A 26,160-nucleotide genomic window follows, 5' to 3' on the forward strand; every position below is an offset into this window, starting at 1 on the left:
GAGTGAAGCAGCAGGTGGGAGCTCTGCCTGTCTCTCTATGCCCTTCAAAGTCATTAATTCCATTATAAAAACAAAAACCCACAGGCCAGGAGTTCCGGAACGGAGGGATAGGGCTCAGGGAGGCTGCTCCACCTTGCCCAAGCAGGTCATCAAACGTGAAAACACAACTTGGAAGGCCATTAAAACCCAGCAGTAACTAGCTTCTTTGGGTTCTTTTTTTTCCTTCTCTATTTTGTTTTCCATGAAGTTCAAGGCTGGGTGGGTAAAGAAAGGAATCTGATAAATTTGCTCAAGCCTGGAACTTTTCCCAGAGCCCCGAGGGCAGAGAACCCAGTGGGCTGGACACACCCTCTGAGCCTCTGTTCCTGTGTGCTCTGTGGGCAGGGCCGCCCCAGGGAGGGCCGGAGTGGAGTGGAAGGAACTGGTTCTCAGGGAGGGCCTGCGGGGAGGGTCCACGCTGCTCCCGACTCTGCATCTTTGAGCACGGAGTGCAGAAGTGGCAGGACAGAGAGGTGAAGCAACCTGCCTGAGGTCACACAGCAGGGAAGAGAGGCTCCCGGAAAACAATTCTGCCATCACTGAGAGCCCCTGTGGCCAGCCCCCCTGCAATGACCCTTGGGACAGAAGGAGGCTTGAGATCAAGGGTCCTGCCTCCGGGACACGTCCTGGGGCTGGAGGGAGCCCCCCTCCCATTCTCCCCCAGACCGCAGAACATCTCTGCTCCCCGTTAGCTGGCAGGGGCCTGAATTTCCAAACAAGCGCTTCTTGCACAGAATCAACAGCTCCGAGGCGCCCGGCGAGAGCTCGGCCCCAGGAGACCTCGGCCTTTGAGCAAAACAAGCGTCTGCGTAACACACTGTTTTTATGGTTTTATTCCCAAACCGGCAGAGCGGTGTTCAGCAGACGGCTCCCGCCTGCCCAACAGGAAAATGAGAACTTTGGGATGGGGAGAATTCCAGGCAGAGGTTGAGGGCTAGAAACCGCCCAGAAGCTGGCTGGAGTCTCCAGGCTGGGGGCTCTGTTCTCTCTCCCCTGAGTCCAGTCTGCTGGCGAGAGCGGACAGGCTGGGGTTTGGAGCTTCCTGCAGGTGTATCGTCTCAGAGTCCTGGCCCTTCGAGGACTGTGCCTAGCACAGGTCAACCCGGATCGTCCCCAGTGCCCTTTGTGTTTTGGCTTGAGGGGGTCCGTGCGTCTCTTTTGAAAACAGGTTCTGATCAGAGGAGGTGGGCGGGGTTGGCCGCCATGAGTGACAAGTCACAAGGCGGAGTCGGCCAGCCCTGGAGCAGTTCTGGCTACAGTGGTGTCCCTTGCCTGCCTGTCAGTCTCACACAGTGTCCATGTCGTGTTGGCCACACTGCCCTCCTCCTAGTGCTTGCAACCTGCAACTCCCTTCTCAGCTCTGGGTCCTGTGCCAGGTGCTACGATGCCCAGAACCCAGACCATGGCCAGACCTCTCGTGCCCTGGGCTAATCACTGTGGGCCTCTGTCCCCTCATCTGTCCACAGGGCTTGGGCCAGCTGCAAGGCCCTTGAGCCCCTGCTGGCTCTGCCCAGGGTCTGTAGGTGTCCCTGGGCGGGGAAGCCAGGGCTCATTCTGCTCACAACAGTGCTGTGCTGTGTGGCAGGTGGGCAGAGTCCGCAGCCTGGGCCAAGGCCACTGGGCTCACAGTCAGGGACCCCTCTGGGCGTCCTTGGAGGGTTGAATGGGAGCCCTCTTAAGAGCCAACCACCACAGGCTCACCTGGGCAGACGTGGGGGCAGCTAGAGCCACCCAACCCCTCTGAGGGTGCTGTGATGAGCTGTCAGAAGGCAGATGCCTAGAAGAGGTGGCACCTGTGCCAGCATGCGGCTAGATCACAGGGATGGGGGTTCGGGTGCTGGCGCCCTCATCTTCGGGGGGCAGAGGGAGCTGGGGGCTGAAAGGTGCAGAGGCCAGGTGGGGCTTGGAAAGGGGTTCCCTAGGGAGGTGGAGTGGCCTGGACAAAGCAAGGAGGACAAAGCTGGGCCCCAGGCTCTTTCTTTTCTGGTGGGTCATTTTTCCCGTTATTTCATGAGATTCCAGGTTGGGGGGAGGGGGCTATGACAAGGTGGGACAAGCGTGTTTCTTTGAACATCAGAGAGTCAGCCCTGCCCAGTGCTGACCTGCAGGAGGAAAAGAGGCTCAGGAGACACGCGTGGGGGCTCAGAGAGACCTTGACTTGGGGACGGGGCCCCAGCTCAGCAGATGAATGACAGGTGAATGTGGGGGAGGGGTCATTTTCTGAGCCTCAGTGCAGATGGGACTGAGGACCCCAAGGTGGGGTGGGGTCTAAATCCAGTGACACGTGTCCTCACCAGAGGACCCAGGGGACCCAGGCAAAGACCGGAGCCGTTGGCTATGAGGCCACCTGGCGCTGGGAGTGAAGTGGAGGAGTGGAGGGCAGGCTCCTCAGAGCCCCAGGAGGCACTGACTACCCACATGGGTTCTGGGCTCCTGGGCTCCTGGGCTCCAGAACGTCAGTTAAGCTTTCAGCCACCATGAGCCGCAGGCTGTGGTCATCTGTGAAAGTGACCCAGATGCTGAACACGGGGTGCACGGGGTGCTGTGTGTGTGTGCTACGTGTGTCTACATGCACATGTGAGTGTAGCATGTTGCCTGTCTGGGGTGCATGGTGTCTGTATATATGTGTATGTGTGATATGTGTGTCCACGTGCTGCATGTATTGATGTGCACGTGTGAGCCTAGCATGTTGCCTGTGTAGGGTATTGTGGGGTGTGTGGTGTCTGTATGTGTGTGGTACATGTGTGTGTGGTATGCATGTATGAGTGTAGCATGTTGCCTGTGTAGGGTATTGTGGGGTGCATGGTGTCTGTATGTGTGTGGTACATGCGTGTGTGGTATGCATGTATGAGTGTAGCATGTTGCTTTGTAGGGTATGTGTGGGTGCATGGTGTCTGTATGTGTGTGTGGTACATGTGTGTGTGGTATGCATGTATGAGTGTAGCATGTTGCCTGTGTGGGGTATGTGTGGGGTGCATGGTGTCTGTATGTGTGTGGTACATGCGTGTGTGGTATGCATGTATGAGTGTAGCATGTTGCTTTGTAGGGTATGTGTGGGTGCATGGTGTCTGTATGTGTGTGGTACATGTGTGTGTGGTATGCATGTATGAGTGTAGCATGTTGCCTGTGTAGGGTATGTGTGGGTGCATGGTGTCTGTATGTGTGTGATACATGTGTGTGGTATGCATGTATGAGTGTAGCATGTTGCCTTGTAGGGTATGTGTGGGTGCATGGTGTCTGTATGTGTGTGGTACATGTGTGTGTGGTATGCATGTATGAGTGTAGCATGTTGCCTGTGTAGGGTATGTGTGGGTGCATGGTGTCTGTATGTGTGTGATACATGTGTGTGGTATGCATGTATGAGTGTAGCATGTTGCCTTGTAGGGTATGTGTGGGTGCATGGTGTCTGTATGTGTGTGTGGTACATGTGTGTGTGGTGTGCATGTATGAGTGTAGCATGTTGCCTGTGTGGGGTATATGTGGGGTGCATGGTGTCTATATGTGTGTGTGTCCGTGTGCTGCATGTGTCTATGTGCACGTGTGAGCCTAGCGTGTTGTCTGTGGGTGGGAGTGTGGCGTGTGTTGGTGAATGGAGGTTATAGTGCGGTGTGTGTACTGTGTAGTCTGCACAGTGTGGTGTGAGGTGTGTGTGAGTTTGTGTGTTTAGACAAGGAGGGGGTGCCTGGTCAGACACCCTCAGTGCTTCCTCTCCCTACCCCTCTCCCCCCTCCCCTTTCCTCCCCCTCCCCTGTCTCCCCCCACTCTTCCCCTCCCCCTCCCCTGTCTCCCCTCCTCCCCGCTCTTCCCCTCTCCCTGCTCTTCCCCTCCCCCTCCTGCAGACAAAGCACTGTCCTGAGGGGCTGGCCCTTGTCACCCATCAGCAGCTGCCACAGGACAGAGGCCGCCTGGGAGTGGAGGAGGGAGTTTCCGGGGTCCTCTCCCTGGTCCTGAGCCGGAGTGGCCTGTGGTCTTGGCCACCACACACCGCACCTGCTCATGGGCCTAGGGCAGGCAGGATGGGAACCAGTGTGGACGGTTCTGTGGTCCCCAGAGGCCTGGCCAGCCTGGGGTCTCTGCAGAGGACACGTATGTCCCTCCAGCCAGCCTGGTCCTGGGCGAGCTGCCGGGCCCAGCGTGGTGGCCAGCTTCCTGTCACCCCCTGCGCCCCCACCCCCAGCCTCTGCAGGCTCAGGGGCTTGGGCACAGGAGCAGCCTCAGGGCTCTGAAGAGAAGAGTGTTTGTTATGCTGTTGAAAAGACCGCAGGGCAAGCTTCACTTCCCTGTCTCAGGGCAGTCTGCAGAACAGATGGCCACAGACGGGCCTGTGACCAGCCCTGCCCGCTCTCTGGCTCAGTGAGAAGCAGGCTCCCACAGGGCTCGGGTCCCAGAGCTCTGGGCGCCGGGGGCTTCCAATGAGCAAACTCGCCAGTGGGCCGCGAGGCCCTGCCACGCTGGTCTCCTTTCCTTGGCTCCATCCTCATCCTGGAGACTCGCCCCTCATACGTCTCCCCTGCCCATCACTTCCTGCAGTGAGCCAAGCCCTTCCCAGCCTGGACTGCCCCCTGCAGATCCCTCCCATGATGCATGGCTCCCCGCACAGGGTGCTTTGAACATTTCCAGAGACGCTTTTGGTTGTTTTCTCTTTTTTAAAAAAGATTAACATATTTATATGAAAGGCAGAGTTACAGAGAGGCAGAGGGAGAGAGAGAGAAGAGAGGAGAGAAAGAGAGAGATCTTCCATGCACTGGTTCACTCCCCAAATGACCACAGTGGCCAGGGCTGAGCCAGGCCGGAGCCAGAAGCTTCCTCCTTGTCTACTACCTGGGTGCAGGCACATTAGCAGGGAACTGGATCCGAAGTGGAGCAGCCAGAACTCGAACCAGCACCCACATGGGATGCTGGCACTGCAGGCTGCAGCTTTAACTGCTACGCCGTAGTGATGGTCCCCCAGAGAGGCTTTTCTGGACCCGTGTCATCCAAGTTGGTGCCGCTCTTCCTCAGCTCCTGTCACTCATCTCGCCCTTGTCAGTCTCATTCCTTTCTTTCATAGTGGGTACTGTAAGAAAACGGCGGTCCATTTTCAACACAGGATGGAAAACTGCTATAGCTGACTTGCAGATGTAGCCAAACTCAACAGGCAAACAGGCTGCCTTGGAGTAGCCAACTCACACGAGGATATTAAGGCACAGAGAAGGAACGAGGAAGCTAACTTGGGACCTTGGGCTGTACCTGGGAAGATTGTGCGCCCCGTAGTACTCAGCCAAGGGAGGTGGTGCGCCCCGTAGTACTCAGCCAGGGGAGGTTGTGCACCCCGTAGTACTCAGCCAGGGGAGGTGGTGCGCCCCGTAGTACTCAGCCAGGGGAGGTGGTGCGCCCCGTAGTACTCAGCCAGGGGAGGTGGTGCGCCCCGTAGTACTCGGCCAGGGGGAGGTTGTGCGCCCCGTAGTACTCAGCCAGGGGAGGTGGTGCGCCCCGGAGTACTCAGCCAGGGGGAGGTGGTGCGCCCCGTAGTACTCAGCCAGGGGAAGTGGTGCGCCCCGTAGTACTCAGCCAGGGGAGGTTGTGCACCCCGTAGTACTCAGCCAGGGGAGGTGGTGCGCCCCGTAGTACTCAGCCAGGGGAGGTGGTACGCCCCGTAGTACTCAGCCAGGGGAGGTGGTGCGCCCCGTAGTACTCGGCCAGGGGGAGGTTGTGCGCCCCGTAGTACTCAGCCAGGGGAGGTGGTGCGCCCCGGAGTACTCAGCCAGGGGGAGGTGGTGCGCCCCGTAGTACTCAGCCAGGGGAGGTGGTGCGCCCCGTAGTACTCAGCCAGAGGAGGTGGTGCGCCCCATAGTACTCAGCCAGGGGAGGTGGTGCGCCCCGTAGTACTCAGCCAGGGGAGGTGGTGCGCCCCGTAGTACTCAGCCAGGGGAGGTGGTGCGCCCCGTAGTACTCAGCCAGGGGGAGGTGGTGGCCCCGTAGTACCCAGCCAGGGGGAGGTCGTGTGCCCCGTAGTACTCAGCCAGGGGGAGGTGGTGCGCCCCGTAGTACTCAGCCAGGGGAGGTGGTGCGCCCCGTAGTACTCAGCCAGGGGGAGGTAGTGCGCCCCGTAGTACTCAGCCAGGGGAGGTGGTGCGCCCCGTAGTACTCAGCCAGGGGAGGTGGTGCGCCCCGTAGTACTCAGCCAGGGGAGGTGGTGGCCCCGTAGTACTCAGCCAGGGGAGGTGGTGCGCCCCGTAGTACTCAGCCAGGGGAGGTGGTGGCCCCGTAGTACTCGGCCAGGGGAGGTGGTGCGCCCCGTAGTACTCAGCCAGGGGGAGGTGGTGCGCCCCGTAGTACTCAGCCAGGGGAGGTGGTGTGCCCCGTAGTACTCAGCCAGGGGAGGTGGTGCGCCCCGTAGTACTCAGCCAGGGGAGGTGGTGCGCCCCGTAGTACTCAGCCAGGGGAGGTGGTGCGCCCCGTAGTACTCAGCCAGGGGAGGTGGTGCGCCCCGTAGTACTCAGCCAGGGGAGGTGGTGGCCCCGTAGTACTCAGCCAGGGGGAGGTGGTGTGCCCCGGAGTACTCAGCCAGGGGAGGTGGTGCGCCCCGTAGTACTCAGCCAGGGGAGGTGGTGCGCCCCGTAGTACTCAGCCAGGGGAGGTGGTGCGCCCCGTAGTACTCAGCCAGGGGGAGGTGGTGCGCCCCGTAGTACTCGGCCAGGGGAGGTGGTGCGCCCCGTAGTACTCAGCCAGGGGGAGGTGGTGCGCCCCGTAGTACTCGGCCAGGGGAGGTGGTGCGCCCAGTAGTACTCGGCCAGGGGAGGTGGTGCGCCCCGTAGTACTCGGCCAGGGGAGGTGGTGCGCCCCGTAGTACTCAGCCAGGGGAAGTGGTGCGCCCCGTAGTACCCAGCCAGGGGAGGTGGTGCGCCCCGTAGTACTCAGCCAGGGGAGGTGGTGCGCCCCGTAGTACTCAGCCAGGGGAGGTGGTGCGCCCCGTAGTACTCAGCCTGGGGAGGTGGTGGCCCCGTAGTACTCAGCCAGGGGAGGTGGTGCGCCCCGTAGTACTCAGCCAGGGGGAGGTGGTGCGCCCCGTAGTACTCAGCCAGGGGAGGTGGTGCGCCCCGTAGTACTCAGCCAGGGGAAGTGGTGCGCCCCGTAGTACCCAGCCAGGGGAGGTGGTGTGCCCCGTAGTACTCAGCCAGGGGAGGTGGTGCGCCCAGTAGTACTCAGCCAGGGGAGGTGGTGCGCCCCGGAGTACTCAGCCAGGGGGAGGTGGTGCGCCCCGTAGTACTCAGCCAGGGGAGGTGGTGCGCCCCGTAGTACTCAGCCAGGGGGAGGTGGTGCGCCCCGTAGTACTCAGCCAGGGGAGGTGGTGCGCCCCGTAGTACTCAGCCAGGGGAAGTGGTGTGCCCCGTAGTACCCAGCCAGGGGAGGTGGTGCGCCCCGTAGTACTCAGCCAGGGGAGGTGGTGTGCCCCGTAGTACTCAGCCAGGGGAGGTGGTGCGCCCCGTAGTACTCAGCCAGGGGAGGTGGTGGCCCCGTAGTACTCAGCCAGGGGAGGTGGTGCGCCCCGTAGTACTCAGCCAGGGGAGGTGGTGGCCCCGTAGTACTCAGCCAGGGGGAGGTGGTGTGCCCCGGAGTACTCAGCCAGGGGAGGTGGTGCGCCCCGTAGTACTCAGCCAGGGGAGGTGGTGCGCCCCGTAGTACTCAGCCAGGGGAGGTGGTGCGCCCCGTAGTACTCAGCCAGGGGGAGGTGGTGCGCCCCGTAGTACTCGGCCAGGGGAGGTGGTGCGCCCCGTAGTACTCAGCCAGGGGGAGGTGGTGCGCCCCGTAGTACTCGGCCAGGGGAGGTGGTGCGCCCCGTAGTACTCGGCCAGGGGAGGTGGTGCGCCCAGTAGTACTCAGCCAGGGGAGGTGGTGCGCCCCGTAGTACTCAGCCAAGGGAGGTGGTGCGCCCCGTAGTACTCAGCCAGGGGAAGTGGTGTGCCCCGTAGTACCCAGCCAGGGGAGGTGGTGCGCCCCGTAGTACTCAGCCAGGGGAGGTGGTGCGCCCCGTAGTACTCAGCCAGGGGAGGTGGTGCGCCCCGTAGTACTCAGCCAGGGGAGGTGGTGGCCCCGTAGTACTCAGCCAGGGGAGGTGGTGCGCCCCGTAGTACTCAGCCAGGGGGAGGTGGTGCGCCCCGTAGTACTCAGCCAGGGGAGGTGGTGCGCCCCGTAGTACTCAGCCAGGGGAGGTGGTGCGCCCCATAGTACTCAGCCAGGGGAGGTGGTGCGCCCCGTAGTACTCAGCCAGGGGAGGTGGTGCGCCCCGTAGTACTCAGCCAGGGGAGGTGGTGCGCCCCGTAGTACCCAGCCAGGGGAAGTGGTGCGCCCCGTAGTACCCAGCAGGGGAGGTGGTGTGCCCCGTAGTACTCAGCCAGGGGAGGTGGTGCGCCCCGTAGTACTCAGCCAGGGGAGGTTGTGTGCCCCGTAGTACTCAGCCAGGGGAGGTGGTGCGCCCCGGAGTACTCAGCCAGGGGGAGGTGGTGCGCCCCGTAGTACTCAGCCAGGGGAGGTGGTGCGCCCCGTAGTACTCGGCCAGGGGAGGTGGTGCGCCCCGTAGTACTCGGCCAGGGGAGGTGGTGCGCCCCGTAGTACTCAGCCAGGGAGGAACCCGGGGAGCGACCTCCTGCTAGGACACACATTGCTGGCTGTAATTGCTCAGGGGTGCCTGCTCGTCATGCACATCTCACTTTGGCTCCACTTCCTGAGTCCCGGCCCATCATTTTTTTTTTTTTTTTTGCTTTTGTTTTTGACAGGCAGAGTGGACAGTGAGAGAGAGAGACAGAGAGAAAGGTCTCCCTTTGCCGTTGGTTCACCCTCCAATAGCCGCCGCGGCCAGCGCGCTGCGGCCGGCGCACCGCACTGAATGAAGCCAGGGCCATCCTCCACTGCACTCCCTGGCCACAGCAGAGAGCTGGCCTGGAAGAGGGGCAACCGGGACAGAATCTGGCGCCCCAACCGGGACTAGACCCCTGTGTACCGGCACCGCAAGGTGGAGGATTAGCCTGTTGAGCCGTGGTGCCAGCCCCGGTCTATCTCTTGAGATGGCAGGAGAGACCGCTTCCCACATTACCATGATTATACATACATTTCTTTGATTCCTCGGTTTCTTGCACAAGACTGGGGCCTCACCAAAGGCACGGATTCTGTGTTATTCACCTGGTCCCCAGTGGGTCACGCCTGGGGCATGGTCAAGGCTGGCTTCAGTAGGGATACAAGAGGCTACGCCCCAGGAACAAGCATGCCCGGGTCTCAGGGATTCTAAGCACTGAAGACTTGGTTCTCCTTTTCACTGCCTCTGCCTCACAGGTGAGCAAGGGACTGGGCTTGGAGCCCGAGCATTGCTGTCACTCAGGGACTCAGACCGGGACAGTCGGCCTTGACTTTCCACTTTCTGCAGCAGAAAGAATCACGCAGCGGCTTTGACAAACTTTACTTTGCAAAGCCACTCACACGGCCCTGAAGAACCAGACGTAGAAGCAAAAGATTTTGAAATCTCCCGTGGTCAGTTGCAGACATAGCCTCAGTCGCCCGGGCCTCCTGCATCCGTGCCCCCTTGCACAGTGACATTGTAGAGCTTGTAGTGAAGAAGTGGGGGCCGTGTCCCACTCCTGGAGTCTGGCTGGCCACGTGTGGACTTGCCACAGCAGAAGGGGCCATGGAGCTTTGAATCCAGTCTCAGAGTCTTTGAATGGTTCCACTCATTCTCTCGGAACCTTTCCTCTGCCACACGACTAAGCCCGGGCTAGCCCAGTGGAGGAGGAGAGACATGCGACCCGGTTACCTCCATCTGGTCAGCCCTTAGCAAGCCCACTGCCAGACACGCGATCCTCTTGTAGCCTCCAGCCTCTGGCTCATGGAACACAAATCCCAGCCCAGACCAGCTGAGCCTGCCCAGGTGACTGCGCCACCCCTGGGGCCCTGGACTTGTGGAGATTGTGGTTCCTGGCCACTGAGTTGGGGATGGCTTGTTAGACATCAACAGCAAGCACTGTAAATGCTAGTGACAATATGGTGCTCAGCAAATATTGGTGTTGGATGAACGAGCGGGAATAAAACAGCCTCCTATCCATCACACTCAGGCTGGGTGCCCAGAAACTGGCAATCCTTCTTTAACTCGTGAGGATCTGTGTGAGCTGTGGACAGAAAGATTGCACTTGGAGGCCTAGGTGTCATTCTAACTCTACCACGCCCTCCAGTAGGTCTTAGCTAAGTCCCGCCCCTTTCCTGCCTCGTTTCCTCCAATGAGCAACAGGGAGGCACTGGCCAATGGCCAAGGCCATTGGCACAAGGCCAGTGGTCTTGCCAGCCTTCCAGCCTGGAATCTCCAGGATGAGACCTCCCAGAAGAGGAACCACTGCAGGATGGGACTTCCCAGTGGTTCCCCGGGCCAGCGGAATTGACCTGGAAGCCACAACTCTGTCCCAGGGAGATGGGTCTGTGGTTGTGGTTGGGGATTCCAATGCTTCAGTGGTGGCCTCACAGCCACAACCAAACCCCAGTGACGTGTAAGCTCGTCTCTCCGCTGAGCCAGAGTGGGAGCGAGCCCCCCAGGGTGCAGGGCTGGTCATCGTCAGTCCTCAGGTTTCAGGATCCCTGCGGTGCTTCAGGAAATAAGAGAAATTAATCCCTAAATCAGTATCATACCCCAGTTCTGATGCTGGGCCCATCCACTGGATCTATTTCAGCCACTGTATTTTCCTGTTCTAAAATGTTCACTTTTGTCTCCTTTGTGTGTTCTATTTATTTGAGAGAGGAGAGAGGAGAGAGGGGAGAGAGAGAGAGAGAAGAGAGTTATTTCCCAAATGCCTGCAACAACCGGGGTTTGGACCAGATTGAAGCCAGGAGCTAGGAGCCAGGAACTCAACCAGATCTCCCCTGTGAGGAACCCAATTCCTAAAACCATCACCTGCGGCTTCCCAGAGTGCATTAGCAGGAAGCTAGAACTGGGAGCAGAGCAAACTTGAACCCAGGCACTCTGATATGGGATGCAGACATCCCAAGCTGTGTCTTAACTGCTAGACAAAACGCTTGCCCAGTATATGTTCTATTTGCTGATACAATTTTGTTTCCTTGGCAAAGTTTAATATTACTTCATTTGTTTGAAGCATTCTTTTTTTAAAAAATCTTTTATTTATTTATTTATTTTTGACAGGCAGAGTGGACAGTGAGAGAGAGAGACAGAGAGAAAGGTCTTCCTTTGCTGTTGGTTCACCCTCCAACGGCTGTCGCGGCTGGCGCACTGCAGCCGGCGCACCGCGCTGATCCAAAGGCAGGAGCCAGGCGCTTCTCCTGGTCTCCCATGGGGTGCAGGGCCCAAGCACTTGGGCCATCCTCCACTGCACTTCCGGGCCATAGCAGAGAGCTGGCCTGGAAGAGGGGCAACTGGGACAGAATCCGGCGCCCCAACCAGGACTAGAACCCGGTGTGCCGGCGCCGCAAGGCGGAGGATTAGCCTAGTGAGCCACGGCGCCGGCCTTGAAGCATTCTTACAATTGCTTGTTGAAACGTCTTTATGATCGCTCTCTAAAACCTTTATTAGCTAATTCTAGCACCTCTGTTGTGGTGGTATTGCCAACTATTGATCATTTATTGCCAATCAGCTTGAAAGGTTCCTGGTTATTAGCATGATGAGTGATTTTTTAAATCAATTAATGTCTTGGAGAAGCAGAGAAACTGAGAGGGCGGGATAAATACAGAGAGGAGAGAGCTCCACAGACCTGCCCACTCTGCCAATGTCCACCAAGGCCGGGAAGCTGAAGCCAAGAGCAGGGAACTCAGCTCAGGTCTCCCGTGCGGGTGGCAGGGACCCAACTCCTCGAGCCGTCATCTGCTGCCCCAGGGGGTCTGCATAGCAGGCAGCTGCTGTCAGGATTTGGAGCAGGGATCAAACGCACGCACTCCGGGTTGGATCGGCTTTCTGATCCGGTCTTTAACTGCTAGGCCACATGCCTGACCCTGGACATTTTCATGTCATGATGTGGAGACTCCGGGCCTCACTGGAACCTTCCGTTTGGGTCGGCTTCTTCTGAAACGTTCGTGGCCAATGATTGACAGCTGGAGGTTGAAGCTTAGGTTTCCATCTTTGGCCTCCAAGGCATAGACCCAGGGGCTCCGTGTTGACTATGTCTCAGTCGATCCTCATCGGAAGAGGGCAGGGGGAGGGGCAGTTGTTCTCCTAGTGCTGGACTTGACCCTGACCATCAGAGAGAGAGCACAGCCATGGCGTCACGCGGCACGGGCCGCAAGTGCCTCAGCGCAGCTCAAAGCGCGGGCTCTGACCCACTTTTCTCTACAGCTTCTCCGCGCGGGTCATGATCACACATTTTCAGCTCTGAATCTCAAGGGCTCTGGGCAAGGCCTGGCTCCCTGTGGGTGCTCTGCACACGGGACAACCTGAACTGCAGCTGCCTGGGAAGGTAAACTGAGACTACGAGGCAGCGGCACTCAGGGGCACGGGGCAGGTGCAAGCAGCCTTTGGCAGGGCCAGAGTTGGGTGGGAATGTGTGCTCTGCCCGCGCGGCCCTGGGCAGGCCCCTTCCCCTCTCTTAGGCTCAGGCTCCCAGTCTGAACTTGGGGAGTAATGAGAGCTCCGTGCTTCAGTAAGATAATACACGCGAAAGCCTCCAGCACATCCCTGGGGTGCCGTGGGCCATGGCTGTTTCCTCTTCCTTCCCTGCTAGCATGAGGTCCCAGTGGAGTCTGGAGCAAAAGCAGTTTGTGGTGGAGGTGTGGGGGAGGGGCGGGGGTTGAGACCAGAGGATGGTGTTGGGGGAGGGCAGGACTTGCAGGGCAAAGCAGGTGCAGAGGTGGCCCCGAGGGTGTTGCTCTGCAGAGGGGAGCCCTGGGAGACTCTGGCAGCCTTCCTGACACCCCACATCCCCCAGTTCAGAGGCACTGTGAGGCCCGAGAGGGAGGCTCCTGAGGGTGGGGAGGCATGGGGCTGCCCCACCCCCCACCAATCTGTCAAAACAGAGGGACTGGGGAGGCAGGGTCAGTTCTAGACCCCCATCCAGGGTGTTCTACCTGGAGACAGGTGAGCACTGGGGGCCTGCCATCACTCCATGAGGAAGTCCACGGCAGGCCAGGCTGAGGCCGCTGGACAGGTGGTCCATGACTGGCTCCATCTGGGAAGTCCACCCAGGTGCGCACGCAGCGTGGCAGGTCACCTTGGATCGAAGCCTGGTGAGGAGCCCTGAGCGGTTGCCATTTGCTTGGAATTCCCGAGTCAGTTTTGAAGGGGTCGGGGCAGCGCCTGTGGAAGCAAGGGCTCGGGTCAGGAGAAAGGACAAATACCAGCAGCTTCCGTGGCCCCGCAGCACGCAGCGGCCCCTGCACCTCCTGCGTTCTCACGGCTCCCAGTGCACACCAGTGCAAGCCTTCTTCCCACAGCCGGAAATGCTGCCCCTGGTTCTCCAGGGAAAACGCCTGTCCACATTTCAGCATCCTTGGGTGAGATTACTGCTCCAGTTCCAAGGAGGAGAAGGACTGTAAAATACTCTGTTTTAACTTTTTCATTTATTTACCTTTTTATTCACACAAAGGGCAGAGAGAGCGGCTCCCAGGTAGGGGCTGTGCGCATCCAACTGCACCAGGAGTGCTGTGCCAGACGCCCACCCCTGATGTCCTCGAGACCTCTCTGGGCCTCTCCTGTAGTGCCGGGAGCAAGGCAACAGCCAGGCCTTCCATGCAGCCGGGACACTCCTGGGGGCACTAAATTACAAAAGTAGGGGCCCTGGTTTCTATCATGTTTCTGTAGTCGAATGAGATGAAGTCCTCGGTCTACAGTCAAGGGGAGAGAAATTAACAAATGCGCACACAACCATTCACCAGGAAAGCAGCGATGAGGGAGATGGGGAGGTGAGAAGTGTAACGGAGACCTGAGTGGGGGGGAGGCGCACTTCTGGGGCGCAGGTGTGAAGTCCCCGGCTGGAGGGAGGGTCAGTGCAATCTGGGCTTTCCCAGGGCACAGAGATGGATGCAAGGGGTGGGTGGGGAACACGGGGAGGGGATGAGGTCCCCACGGCGCCCTGTCTAGAGGCAAACTCTAACCTGAAGGGGAGAGAAACGGAGGCGGCTTTCTCCAGGTGTGCCCGGGACTTTCCAGGTGTGTGTTAGAAAAGGCGGCAGGAGGTTTGGAGCAGGTGGCCTGGGTCTCTAAGCGGCCATGAGAAGGGCTCTTTGAAGGCTGAGCACGCAGCTGGAGGGGCCGGCAGCAGGAGTGGGCTGGGTGAGGGGCGAGGAGCCACAGAGGCCGGCTGCTTCCGGAAGCTGCTCGGCAGCACCTCATTGTGTCACACAGAAGGGGTGTTCCGGGGGGCTGAGCACGGGACGGTGGCTTCCGAAACTGAAAGGGGCTGAGGAAGCAGACACAGAACAAAACGTGGGCTGCTTGTTTCAAATCACTTTCTTCACGGGACTTCCTGGCAGGCCAACCCACGCGGCCTGGGCTCTGCTGCCTGCTGTGGGTCTTGTTTTTGCTTTCCGGTTTTAACTGAGCTGGTGCAGGGTTCAATTTGCCCACGTGGCTTGCAGCAGGAGCGGCTCCACTCTGCTTTGTTCTGGTCTGTGGGGACCAGAGCAGGAGGCTGGCTCTGCCCATGGCTTTTTGCAAGTTTCATTTCCCAGCTGATGACAGAGAACCGATACCAGGCGTGGGCCACATCGCCGGGAAGTGGTGGCCCTGGGGTGTAAGCTCACGTTCACCACTCTCTGGGTCCACACCCTAACCTCTGTGGCAGACTTGCACTGTCTCTCAGGACCCCTCCTTCCTTCCTCTCTGTGAGGTCACAGAATTTTCACCTAAGCAGAAGGACATGGAGCTAACATAGACGTTTCCCAGACTCCTTTGTGATGAGGCAACTCCGCCTGCTGGTCACATGCTCTGAGGGTGTGACCAGTGGAATTGCTATGGTTTATACAGGATTTGGCTTCTAAACTCAAGCAGACATTTGTCTATTTATCTATTGAAAGATTTATTTAAGTATTCAAATGGCAGAGCGAGAGTGGGAGAGGCAGAGAGAGAGAGAGAGAGAGAGAGCTTCCACCATCTGTTGGTTCACTTTCCAAATACCTGCAGGAAGTTCATGGCCAGGAGCCATGAACTCCATCCCGTGTCCACCACGAGTGGTAGGAGCCCAGGTTCTTGGGCCATCTCAGCTCCCTTCCCCACTGCATCAGCAGGGAGCGGATGGGAAATGGAGTAGCTGACATGGGATGCCGGCATCACAAGCAGTGCCTTAACCACTGAGCCACGCCAGCCACTCACGATGACATCTAAGCTCCAAGGTCATTAAGTTAATGCTACTACGAGGGTGGGAACTTGACCCGGTTGTGAGGTTCGGGACACGGGCCTAGTGGGAGGTCCCAGGTCACTGGGGATGCCCCGCACGGTAACCTTCAGGAGAGGGTTGGTTATAAAGCCAAGGGGGACCCAGCCACTCTCTCTACTTCCTGGTCACCATGTGAGGTTTCCTCCCCAGTGTCCCACTCTCAACCATTGCCACTTTCACCAGAAGCAAAGCCAGTGGGTCCATCTCACCTTGGACTTGAATCTCCAAAGCCACTAGCTAAATAAGCCCTTTCTGTCCATAAAGTTAGTTGTCTCGGGTGTTCTGCTGCAGTGCCATGCAGCTGACTGATACGGGAACTAAAGCAGTCATTTTAGAATGGGAGACGTAAGTTATAAACTGAGAAAGAACAGTGAGACCGAAACCTGGGTTTCGGTGATTGTGAATCCAACATGGCAGCTCCGGAAGATAGAAGAAGTCTGACATCCGAGTCTGTGGAGTCACCATAGGGGCCCCTGAACCACCCACCCAAATGTTTATAGGATAGGTAAGCAACTATACATGCCTGCCTTACTTAAGCCATTTTCATTTTAAGACTATCAATTACAGCATCCAACCTGGTACCATACCTAGGACAGTTACTATGTCCTACCACCCTGTGGCTAAGACAGCCCAAAACTTACTGGGGGTAGCAGAAGAGGGTATCCGTAGCCATCTGTGCACCTGCCCTTCGTACACACACAAAATACATCTCATCTCACACAAAATTACTGCTGCGTTCCAGCCCACCTAGGTCGCGCTAATCAAGCACCAATTCATCCAGCAGTGTCCTCGGACCCAAAAGCCTGCGTGAGGAGCCAGTGAGACAGATGAGGTGAGCCAAGCACCTGGCAGTCAGCCTTCAATAATGAGAAGTCGTTACGAAAACAATGGTTCCCAATCAGCGACTCGTTCTCCACGTGGGGACTCGCAGGGTGTCTACATGGTGACAGAGGCGTCTGATTCAATGCTTATGGAAGCCCTTGCTGTCCCAGACACCAGCTGGTGATCTAGGGAGGTCCTCAGCCGCCCACACTCGCCCCAGTGAGCAGAGACGATGCCACCAGAACCCTAATCCCGGACCTCAGGTTCTCATCAAAAATGATTGCAAGATCTTGGAAGGCACAGACAGGCGCCGTCTGACACGAGCTGGGCCAGGACGATGGCATCCAGCACCACCTCCCCCTGTGATGCAGACAGAAGTTCAAGTTCCTGAGGATGCCTGGTTTGGGTGATTCTCACTGCCTGCAGAGTTGCCCCCTCTGAAACACCTGCCAGGACCGTTTCGTGGCTGGACCACACAGGAATTCTTAGCCAGGCCAGGAAGGTGCCTGTGCCTCCACTTGACACAGAGAGGTTGACTGAGGTCACACAGGTGACTGAAAGTGGGCAGGACAAGACCTGAGATCTCTTTCTCCTAACTCCATTGCATTCGCCCCACTCCTGCCTGGTGTGTAGCCACAGCGGTCAGCGAATAGCGGGCAGGACACCCACGCCTGCAGCCCAGCTGGCGTGGAGCCCTCAGGAGGCACCTGTTCCCAGTGCACTCTGGCGGGCTGGGCGGCTCAGCAGCAGCCTGCACTGCTCAAATTCAAGGTCCCAGCAGATCTGGGGTCTGGGGACGCCCTGCTCCTCAGAGGACGACTTCCCGCCAAGGCTTCACGAGGCGCGGGGAGCAGCAGGGCCTTCTGAGCCTCCTTTGTAAGACACAGGACCTGCTGGAAGGGGGCGCCCTGGTGACTTCACCACCGGCGAGGCCCCGCCTCCTAACGCTAACAGGTGGAGTGCTGGATTCCAACACGCAAGCCCTGGGCGGGACCCCAACACTCCCTGAGTGGCGTCTGGGACCTTGCCTGATGCGTCCTTCTCAGATCTCGCTGAGGACCAGGCCTGACCTCAGCCACCAGCAGGATCGGGAGAACACGGGACGGATGTACCCACTCCCTGGAGAGACGGATCCGCGGGCCTGGCCACCTGCAACAGGCCAAGCACTCTGTGAGCTGATGCTATCAGACGCGTTTCACGTGGCTGCCAGTCTCTCTGCACCTTCCACAGGAAGGAAATGGAGCCGCGAGGACACGTGACCCGGCCACACTGCCCAGCCACGGGAGCCAGGGGGAGGAGTCCAGTGCCCGTGGCTACCCCCTGGCTTTGCACCTCGTGTGCTTTCTCCTCCGAAGTGCTGCCTGCCCCCTGTGAGCGTGTAGGCTTTCATTTCTATAGCCTTCCACCATCAGCGTTAGCTTATTTGGCTCCTGGGTTGTGTAGTGGTTTCCAAGAGTGAAATGAGCCAGCTCTGACCCTCTCAGTAATGACCCCGGTCAGGCGGGTTGAAGCAGCAGGAGCTTGCGGGAGGGAGGGGAGGACGTTCACGGGAACGCACGTGTTTGTGCGCAAGGAACCTCTCCAGGCAAAACAAATCGCTGTTCCTAGCAGAAGTGCTTCTGCCACGTGCCGGGGCGGCGGCCCCTTGCTCAGCCAGCTTTGGTTCAGGTCACTGTCCCGGAGGAGTCCTCAGCCCCACCCACACCGCTCCCTCTGCTCCCCGTGAGCGTTCCGCGGCGGGGCCCTGTGGCCCGCACTGTGAGTTCTCGGAACATCTGGGGCATTCTTCTCTGCATTCTTAGCCCTACGTGGGGTCACTGTCTGGCCAGTAGCATACCTGAGCAATGGCTCAGCGTGAAGAGCCCCACACAGAGGTTCTCCACGCCTCTGGCACCGAGACCCCACCCCCCAGAGCAGGCGGGGTGGCTCTCCAGCACCCCAGAGTCAGAACTGAGACCAGCAAGTGGAAGCTTCGTGGCATGAGATTAGAGTGCCATGCAAGAAAGAACATTCTAGCAGTCAGAACTCTGCAAAGGGGAGGACAAAGGTGGTGACGTCATCCGACACATCCATGCGGAGGCTGGGAGCCTCGCATCTGTAAAGATTATTTTAATATTCCTCCAGCCAAGATTTACCGCTGCCAAGCACAGGAACCGGGTGGGTGCGGAGCTTGGCTTGTGAACAGGCGGTTCGGGCAGCCTCGTGGCCGTCACCTTCCTCTGTCATCTTTGTCCCTCTTCTCTGTAGAGCAGACCCCTCCCGCCTCATCCATCAAAGGCAGACACGACCACACTGACGAAGGACAGGAAACAGCCGGCAGCAGAACGCTGTGACAGCAATGAGGCTGTGTGTGTCACGTGTCTCTTGTGGCAAGGTTTATATTCGCTGAAAACCAACTGGAAACTTCCTCTGTATTTTATAAGGACATTTGTTAAATAAATTCTGCTATGTACATGCTGTAGCTTGGCAGACTAATGTCAAAAGATTATGCTAGAAACGTGTGTGCCTTGACCTGGGAAATTTACCTTGAGACGCAAGTAAATCCCTAAGCAGGTACAGAGCAGGGCATGCAGCGCGATGCTTCAGGTGTGTCCATAAATGTAGCTTTGCCATGAGCCTCAGGAGAGATGCGATTGTTAATTCCAGTTATGCTAAAAGTCACCGGTTAGCATGCGATCCAGGTCCATTATAACAGAAAACTCAAAAATCAGTGGTTGAAGCACATAGATTTAGTTTCTTCTCACACACACACACACATTTAGAAACACGTGTCCCAGGACTGACGCGGCTGCCGCTCTCTGGACATCAGTTCATCATCCTTAACAAGTGCCTCTGACCTTCAAGGCCACCTGTGGTCTAAGGTGGCTGCTGGGGTTCCAGCCATCACGCCCAGGCAGGAACAAGAGAAAGAGGCTGCGTACTCCGTTAAGGAGTTCTCCCGAAAGTCCCAGCAACCACACCTAACGGCAAACAAGGCTGGGAAAGGCAGCTTTAACTGGCCACAATCACCGCGCCAGTCCTGGAACCCAGCTGCTTGTGTGGGATTCCCAGGAGGAATCTTGGATTCCCTTCAGGACAACTCACGTGTGATTCCACAGTCTCAGTTCCGGTTGGGGCTGGATCCCCACGCAGGGCATCGGGGCACTGACACCGCCCCAGCCCCCCGGTCCCGGAGGGACCCAGCCAGCGCTCAGCCTGGTAGCATCCACCCCTCTGCCTGAGGTGTGGTCAGCAGCGCCCAGCACCCTGGCTCTTCGTTCTCCTCTCCTCCCCTCTCCCCTCTTCCCATTCCTGTCGTTGATTCTCATGCAAACATGTCCATGAAGATCAACGAAAGGCTGGGTAACGGTATCCCAGCCCAGGTGCTGCGGGCTGTGAGAGCCACGGCCAACGCTGTGCCGCGCGCACTAGCAGCTCTGGAGAGGCCAGTAGCAGACGCCAGTGGGGACAGTGTGCTCCGCCACCCCCGCCAGCTCGCGCTGAGCTCTCAGTCTCCTTTCTCTACCGGAGACGCAGGGAGTCCCTGAGAGCCAAGCACCGCTCAGAGCAGCAGAACCTCCTCCGTGGAGAGCCCTTCGGGGCGGACCCCGCGGTGCTCCCTGGCGATGCCAAGCGGTGCGCTGGCCCCCTGGTCTGGGAGCCCGCGGAACCCCAGCGCGTGACTGCCCTCTGCTCAGGCACTCCTGAGCAGTAGCAGCGAACAGGCATCGCGCTTCTCCCACGCCGTGAAAACCAGTCCCCTTAACCGTGGGGAAGCCGGCTTGAGGCTGCCTCGTGCTGAGGACGCGGTACGAGGGTTACCAGAGAAGGTAAGGCCAGCTTCAAATCCCGGCTCCACCGCCCACTAGCGGTGTGACCATCCCAAGTTATCTGACCTCTCTGTGCCAGCAATAGCTTCCACGTTCGTAAATGTGAGTAGCACCAGGCATTACCTAGTCTATACGTTGATAGCCTGGGTAGCCACCCCTGGGTGCCCCGGCTGCTTCCAGCAGAGCTCAGAGGGGCAGGGAGACCACCGGGGCTGCCTCCACAAGACCCGTGCTTGTCCCTGGTCCCTGGCCCTCGTGAAGCTGGCAACATGCAATTCTAAATGTTTAAAAAAGATTTATTTATTTTGAAAATCAGAGTTAGAGAGAGAGAGAGATTCTCCATCTGCTGGTTCACTCCCCAAAATGCTGCAACAGCCAGAGCTGGAGCCAGGAGCCAGGGGCTTCATCCAGGTCTCCATGTGGGTGCAGGGGCCCCAACACTTGAGCCACTTGTCTACTGCTTTGCCCAGGCCACCAGCAGGGAGCTAGATTGGAAGTGGAGCAGCTGAGACTCAAACCAGCCCCCACATGGGATGCTGACATCGCAGGTGGCGACTTTACCCACTAAGCCACAGCACCGACCCCAACAACGTGTTATTGTATCCTGCCAAATGCTAACTTGTAAACAACTCACTGGAAACCAGCGGGAAGCATTGCCTGAGCTGTCTTAACCTCCCACCTGGGCCAAAAGCGGTACTTTAGGGTCCTACAAAATACCAGGAAGTGACACAAAGAGACCCTCCAACCCTCGTCCCGTAGGGAAGGACACACGGGACTGGATTTCAGCGCTAACTGGGAACACTTGACCTTGACGCGCTGATTGAACATCCTGAGGATGCTTGCACACACACGGGGTCCTGGTGTGGCAGAGTGGGTAAAGTCCAGCTGCTAGAGCTGGTCCATCTGGCCGGGGACTGTGGCCTCTCCACTTACTAACTCAGGGACTGGGGCACCCTCACTTCCCCTCCCTCACCCTCAGCTCTCTCCCCTGTGAGACAGACGGCTGTGCCAGTCAGGATGGCATGAGAAAACCCTGCTCAGGGCCAATAAATCAATCAATGCTGATGCTGAGATGATGCAACCCGGATGTCCTAGCCCTGGGGATGGCCAGGAGACAGAGCCGTGGTCTGTAGCCCTTGGCGGCTCCCACGCAAGGAAGGGAGCCGGAATCCCAGAGCCCTCTGCTGTGCTTTGAATGCCGCCCCCAAAGCCATGTGCTGGCTACTTAGTCCCCGAAGTCCCGGCCGGATGGTTTTGGAGGTTGTTGGGGTTGGCTGAGGTCAGAGGGCGGCCCCCGTGATGCCATCAGCTGCTTTGCTAGAAGGGGAAGAGGCGCCCACGCCGACTCGCTTGCGTTTGCTCTGGTTCAGCGCACGCTGTGTTCCACCGTGTGCTGAAGCCACAGGGAGCTTTCTCCAGGTGCCAGTGCCAGGCGCTTAGGCCTCCCAGTCCCCAGGGCCCCAGAGACCCCGCTACTCCTTGTGAATGCCCCAGGCTTGGGTCTTTTGTGACGGCAGCAGAAAACGGACTGAGCCATCATCATCCTGTCACAAAACAGGACCTGGCGGGGCAGCCAAGGTCAGTGCACCACGCCCAAGAACCCCTGCCCCACCAGGCAGAGGACCGAAACCCGCCCGTCGGGTGCTTCAAGCCTGGGAGCCCTGGCTGCACCCCCTCCCCACTGCCTCTCCCCACTCTGCCACCTCCTCCAGGCAGACTGCCTTTGCAGCTTCCCTCGGGGAGACTCGTCCTGGCTGAGGAAGAGCCGCTTCCCAGAGTGGAGGCTCTGAGTGTGGAGAGCCTCCAGGGCGTGGCCTGGCGACTGGAGCGGCCCTGGTGGGCCCGCCTTCCTCTGGATGGCTTTTGTCGTGTGCAGCTCAGGGCCGGGGTGGGGGTGCCTGGAGCTCCATCTCTTGGCTCTTTTGCTCTGGGAGGGAGAGGGATCAGACGTGGATGGGAGTGTGAGAGGCGAGCGCCACGTGGGAAGTGGGAGGGGGAGGGGCGGTCTCCAGCGTGGCCGCAGCTGGGCCACGTCTGCTGTCTGTCTGTGTCTGCACACGTCCTCACAGCACGGCACCAAGGGCTGACGGCAGGCTTCCCCCAGCTACCTCCAGGTGGACAAGCGCCCAAGAGCAGGTTCCCCCTAATTCTGCTCCGTGCAACCCTGCATGGCCAGAACGCCCCCTCACCCTGCCCACATCCAGGCTGGCCCCCACCGTGGGGCGCTGGCCAGGAAGCACCGTGCCCCATGCCAGCTCCGGGTCCCAGCCCGGCGACGCCCCTGGGCTGCCTTTCGGTGGAGCCATCTGTGAAATTGGAACAACGGCCCCTCCCTGAGGCGCTCGTCCGAGGAGGGGAGAACAGGAGCAGCTGGCCTGTCTCGGCCACGCAGGTGCCTGTGTGCTCCCCGAGCGCTGGGGCATCGCTTCCTGAGGACAGATCCTGCCCGAGTGCAGCAGCTGAGGCTGGGTCCTCGCCGGAGGCTGTAGCATGGGAGAGTAGAGGGGCGCAGACAGGCTCAGGTGCACATGCAGCCCCTGTGGGCTCTCTTTGTGCCGCAAGCTGACTGTGGGGAGCCAAGGGCTTGACGCAGGGTGGGCAGAGACTCTTGTAAGCCTGGCAGCCTGCGAGGGCCTTGCACGCCTGGGGACGAGGTATTGTCCTCCTGTACAGATCTGGACAGCCCCTGGGGCTCCTTGCACTTGGCTAGACTGGAGGTGAGGAGGTGAGCGGTGCTCTGGAAATTCTCGAAGCCCCAGGCTCTTGGAGGCGCCTGCCCGGGGCTGAGCCCTGCAGAGGGAGGGAAGGAGGGAGGAGGAGGAGGAGGAGAAGGACAGAAACAGTGAGGGAAACAAACAGACAAACAAACCTGCTAACAAGGGGAGCATTTGTCTTGGGAGAGAATGGGCTCATTCAGCCCAGTGCTTCCTCCAGGCCTGGAGCCCTGCCGGCTGGGCACCTGTGACCCCTGGCTGCTGTGTGGGGTCAGCGCTGGATGCGTCCCTAAGCCTGCGAGGGTGAAGGCAGCGGCCTTCTCCTAAACTCTGCTGGGAGGGCTGTGTGGGGTCTCCTCCCCCAATCCCTGGGTGCTCTGGTGCCCCACCCCCTGCCTTCACCTCTAAAGCCCCAGGGGCAATCGGAGGAGTCCTGGAGGAGGAGGGATCAGAGGTGCAGGTGGCAGCAAGAGACAGAAGTATTGCAACTATGCTGGGGGCAGAGGGAGGAGAAAGCAAAGGAGCATTCATTGGGCATCCACCGTGTGCTAGGCCCTGGCGTCCAGTACTCCACTGGGCACCCGCCGTGCGCTAGGCCCTGGCGTCCAGTACTCCACTGGGCACCCGCCGTGCGCTAGGCCCTGGCGTCCAGTACTCCACTGGGCACCCGCCGTGCGCTAGGCCCTGGCGTCCAGTACTCCACTGGGCACCCACCGTGCGCTAGGCCCTGGCATCCAGTACTCCACTGGACACCCACCTGGCGTCCAGTACTCCACTGGGCACCCACCGTGCGCTAGGCCCTGGCGTCCAGTACTCCCAGCAGAAGAAGACAAAAGCTCAGAGAACTAAAGCAACCAGATGTGACCAGGGACTTTCCAGGACAGGACCCACTTCACGGGGCTGTGGGGGACACAGGACCAGCACGGGGAAAGGCTACAGCGGACACACAGCAAGCACTCACTGTGCTCCCGTCTCTGAGCAACTCGGGCATAGGCTGAAGACTCACTGAGGGGGAGGGGGAAGACTTACTGCCGTGGCTGCTCCCTCCCTTGCATCCCACAAGTATTCACTGAGCACCTACTGCGCGCCAGAACCTCAAGTGGGCAGAGCTCAATGACTGGGACAGAGACTGCTCTGCCCTTGGTCTCGTGGTTTACAGCCCTGCGCACCGTGGAGAAGACACACCCTTTCCACGCATGTATCCCGCAAGGCTGTGTGGGGTACTTCCGGTGTGCCCGGCCCTTTCTCTCCACGCTGGCCTCTTCCAGGAGTGACCGTGAGGCCAGGGTGCAGCCACACTGCCCTGGCCCGCGCTGTGCCTTTGTGGGGACAGCAGGAAGAGTTTCTTTTCCTGTGGAAAGCGCACGTGGACCCCAGCAACATGAGCAGCCTCCGTGGCTGTTTAGGGGACACGCTGCCCACCGGTGCCCTGCAGCCCTGCCCCGGACGTCTGCGTGACCATCACTCCTGAGCAAGAGAGCTGAGTTTGGGGCTGCAGACACACTCATACCGCAGCTTCCTGGCGCCACGTGGTCGCCCCAGCTCCCACGAGGCCGGGGAGTTGTCTGAGCTGTGCTCCACGCCCACCCCTAGCACAGGTGGTAGTCCTAGCCCCGCCAAGCTCTGCGTGTGGTCGCACTTGGGAGCAGAGTCTTTGAAGAGGCAATGAAGGTAAACAGAGGTCACTGGGGAGGGCGATGGGTGCCCTTGGGAGAAGGAAATCAGACAGAGACTCCCATGGAGGGAGGAGCGAGGTGAGGTCACAGGGGGCAGACCTGGAGGGAGAGGCTGTAGCAGGCGCCGACTCCTGCTGCCTTCCTTTCTAACCTCCAGCAAAGCTAGGGAAGCATTCCCGCTGCCTAAGCCACCCCGTCTGTGGTCCTCTCTGAAGGAGCCCTTCAAACGCAGACTGGGCGATTCTACTGTTCTCAATCTACGGACACTAAACCAGGTCTTGGACAGGTGATGTCCCTTGTTCCAGATCACTCAGCTAAAGAAAGTAGGAGGTGAGGCTGCCGCTCAAATCTGACTCCAAGCCCATTAGCTGCACTCCACAGATTTCTCCCTCTCCCTCTCTCTTTCTCCAAGATTTCTTTATTTATTTTATTTGAAAGGCAGAGCTACAGAGAGAGGAGGGCTAGTGTTGTGGCATAGCGGATTAAGCTGCTGCCTGTGATGCTGGCATCCCATGTGGGTGCTGGTTCCGAGCCCTGGCTGATCCAGTTCCCTGCTAGTGGCCTGAGAAAAGCAGCAGAAAGTGGTCCAAGTGCTTGTGCCCCTGCCACCCACCTGAGAGACCCAGATGAAGCTCCTGACTGGCCTGGACCAGCCCTAGCCTCTGTGGCCACCTGGGGAGTGAACCAGCAGATGGAAGATCTCTCTCTCTCTCTCTCTCTCTCTCCCCTCCCCTCCCTTTCTGCATAACCCTGGCTTTCAAATAAACAAATAAATCTTAAAGAGAGAGAGAGAGAGAGATCTTCTATCCAATGGTTCACTCCCCCCAAATGGCCACAGTGGCTAGAGCTGGGTCAGGCTGAAGCCAGGAGCCAGGAGCTTCTTCCTGGTCTCCCACATAGTCAGCCGGGACCCAAACACCTGCACCGTCTTCTGCTGCTTTCCCAGGCGCTTTAGCAGGAAGCTGGACAGAAGTGGGGCAGCCAGGACTTGAACCAGCGGCTCTCCGACACCAGACACCAGCGTCGTACGCAGCAGCTGCTCCCACTGTGCCAGCCCCAGATTTCTCTTTTGATGCCTTTTTGGCTCCTTTGGAGATGCGAGTTTTAGCTGCGTCCCTGGGGAAGGGTATCAAGAAGGCACTGGGCTCCACGCCTCTCTACACCCCCACACGCAGACCCCGCACAGCCCCCAGCAGACCCCTGCCACGCCTCTAGGATCCGCTCAAGGGTTCCATCATCGTGCATTCTGTCCTGTACTGTAATCAGTGTTGGTCTTTGCAGGCAGTGACCTTTGGAGAAAGGGAAAAATGCAAACTATTCCCAAACAGTGAGCAATCTGCCAGAGCGGCTCTGCAGCTGGGGCAGGGCTTTCTTGTTAAGGGCCAGAGAGGGACTCCCTGGTCTCGCCAGCCAGCTGGCCCCTGCGGCCGCTTCTCAACTCAGCTCCCACGGGCGACAGGTGAGCAGCCCAGCAGGCTGAGTGCCAATGGCACTTTCTTTGTAGCCATCAGCGTTTGAATTTTGCATCCTTTTAACATGTCACCAAATACCAACCTTCTGATTTTTTTTTTTTCAGCCATTTAAAAATATAACAGTCAGGCTCAATTTGCTGTCCCCATAAAAACAGGCTTTGGGCCAGATTTGGGCTGGTCTGGATCATGGTAGCTAGCATTTCTGGGAAGTGATCTTAGATGGCGTCAGAGGGGAGACTCAGCCTGTCCTAGCCCGGCTTCCGCAGGGGGAACCTGGGGCTCAGAGCCTCAGTGCC

The sequence above is a fragment of the Lepus europaeus genome, chromosome 4 (genome assembly GCF_033115175.1).
Source record: "Lepus europaeus isolate LE1 chromosome 4, mLepTim1.pri, whole genome shotgun sequence".
Lineage (NCBI taxonomy): Eukaryota > Metazoa > Chordata > Mammalia > Lagomorpha > Leporidae > Lepus > Lepus europaeus.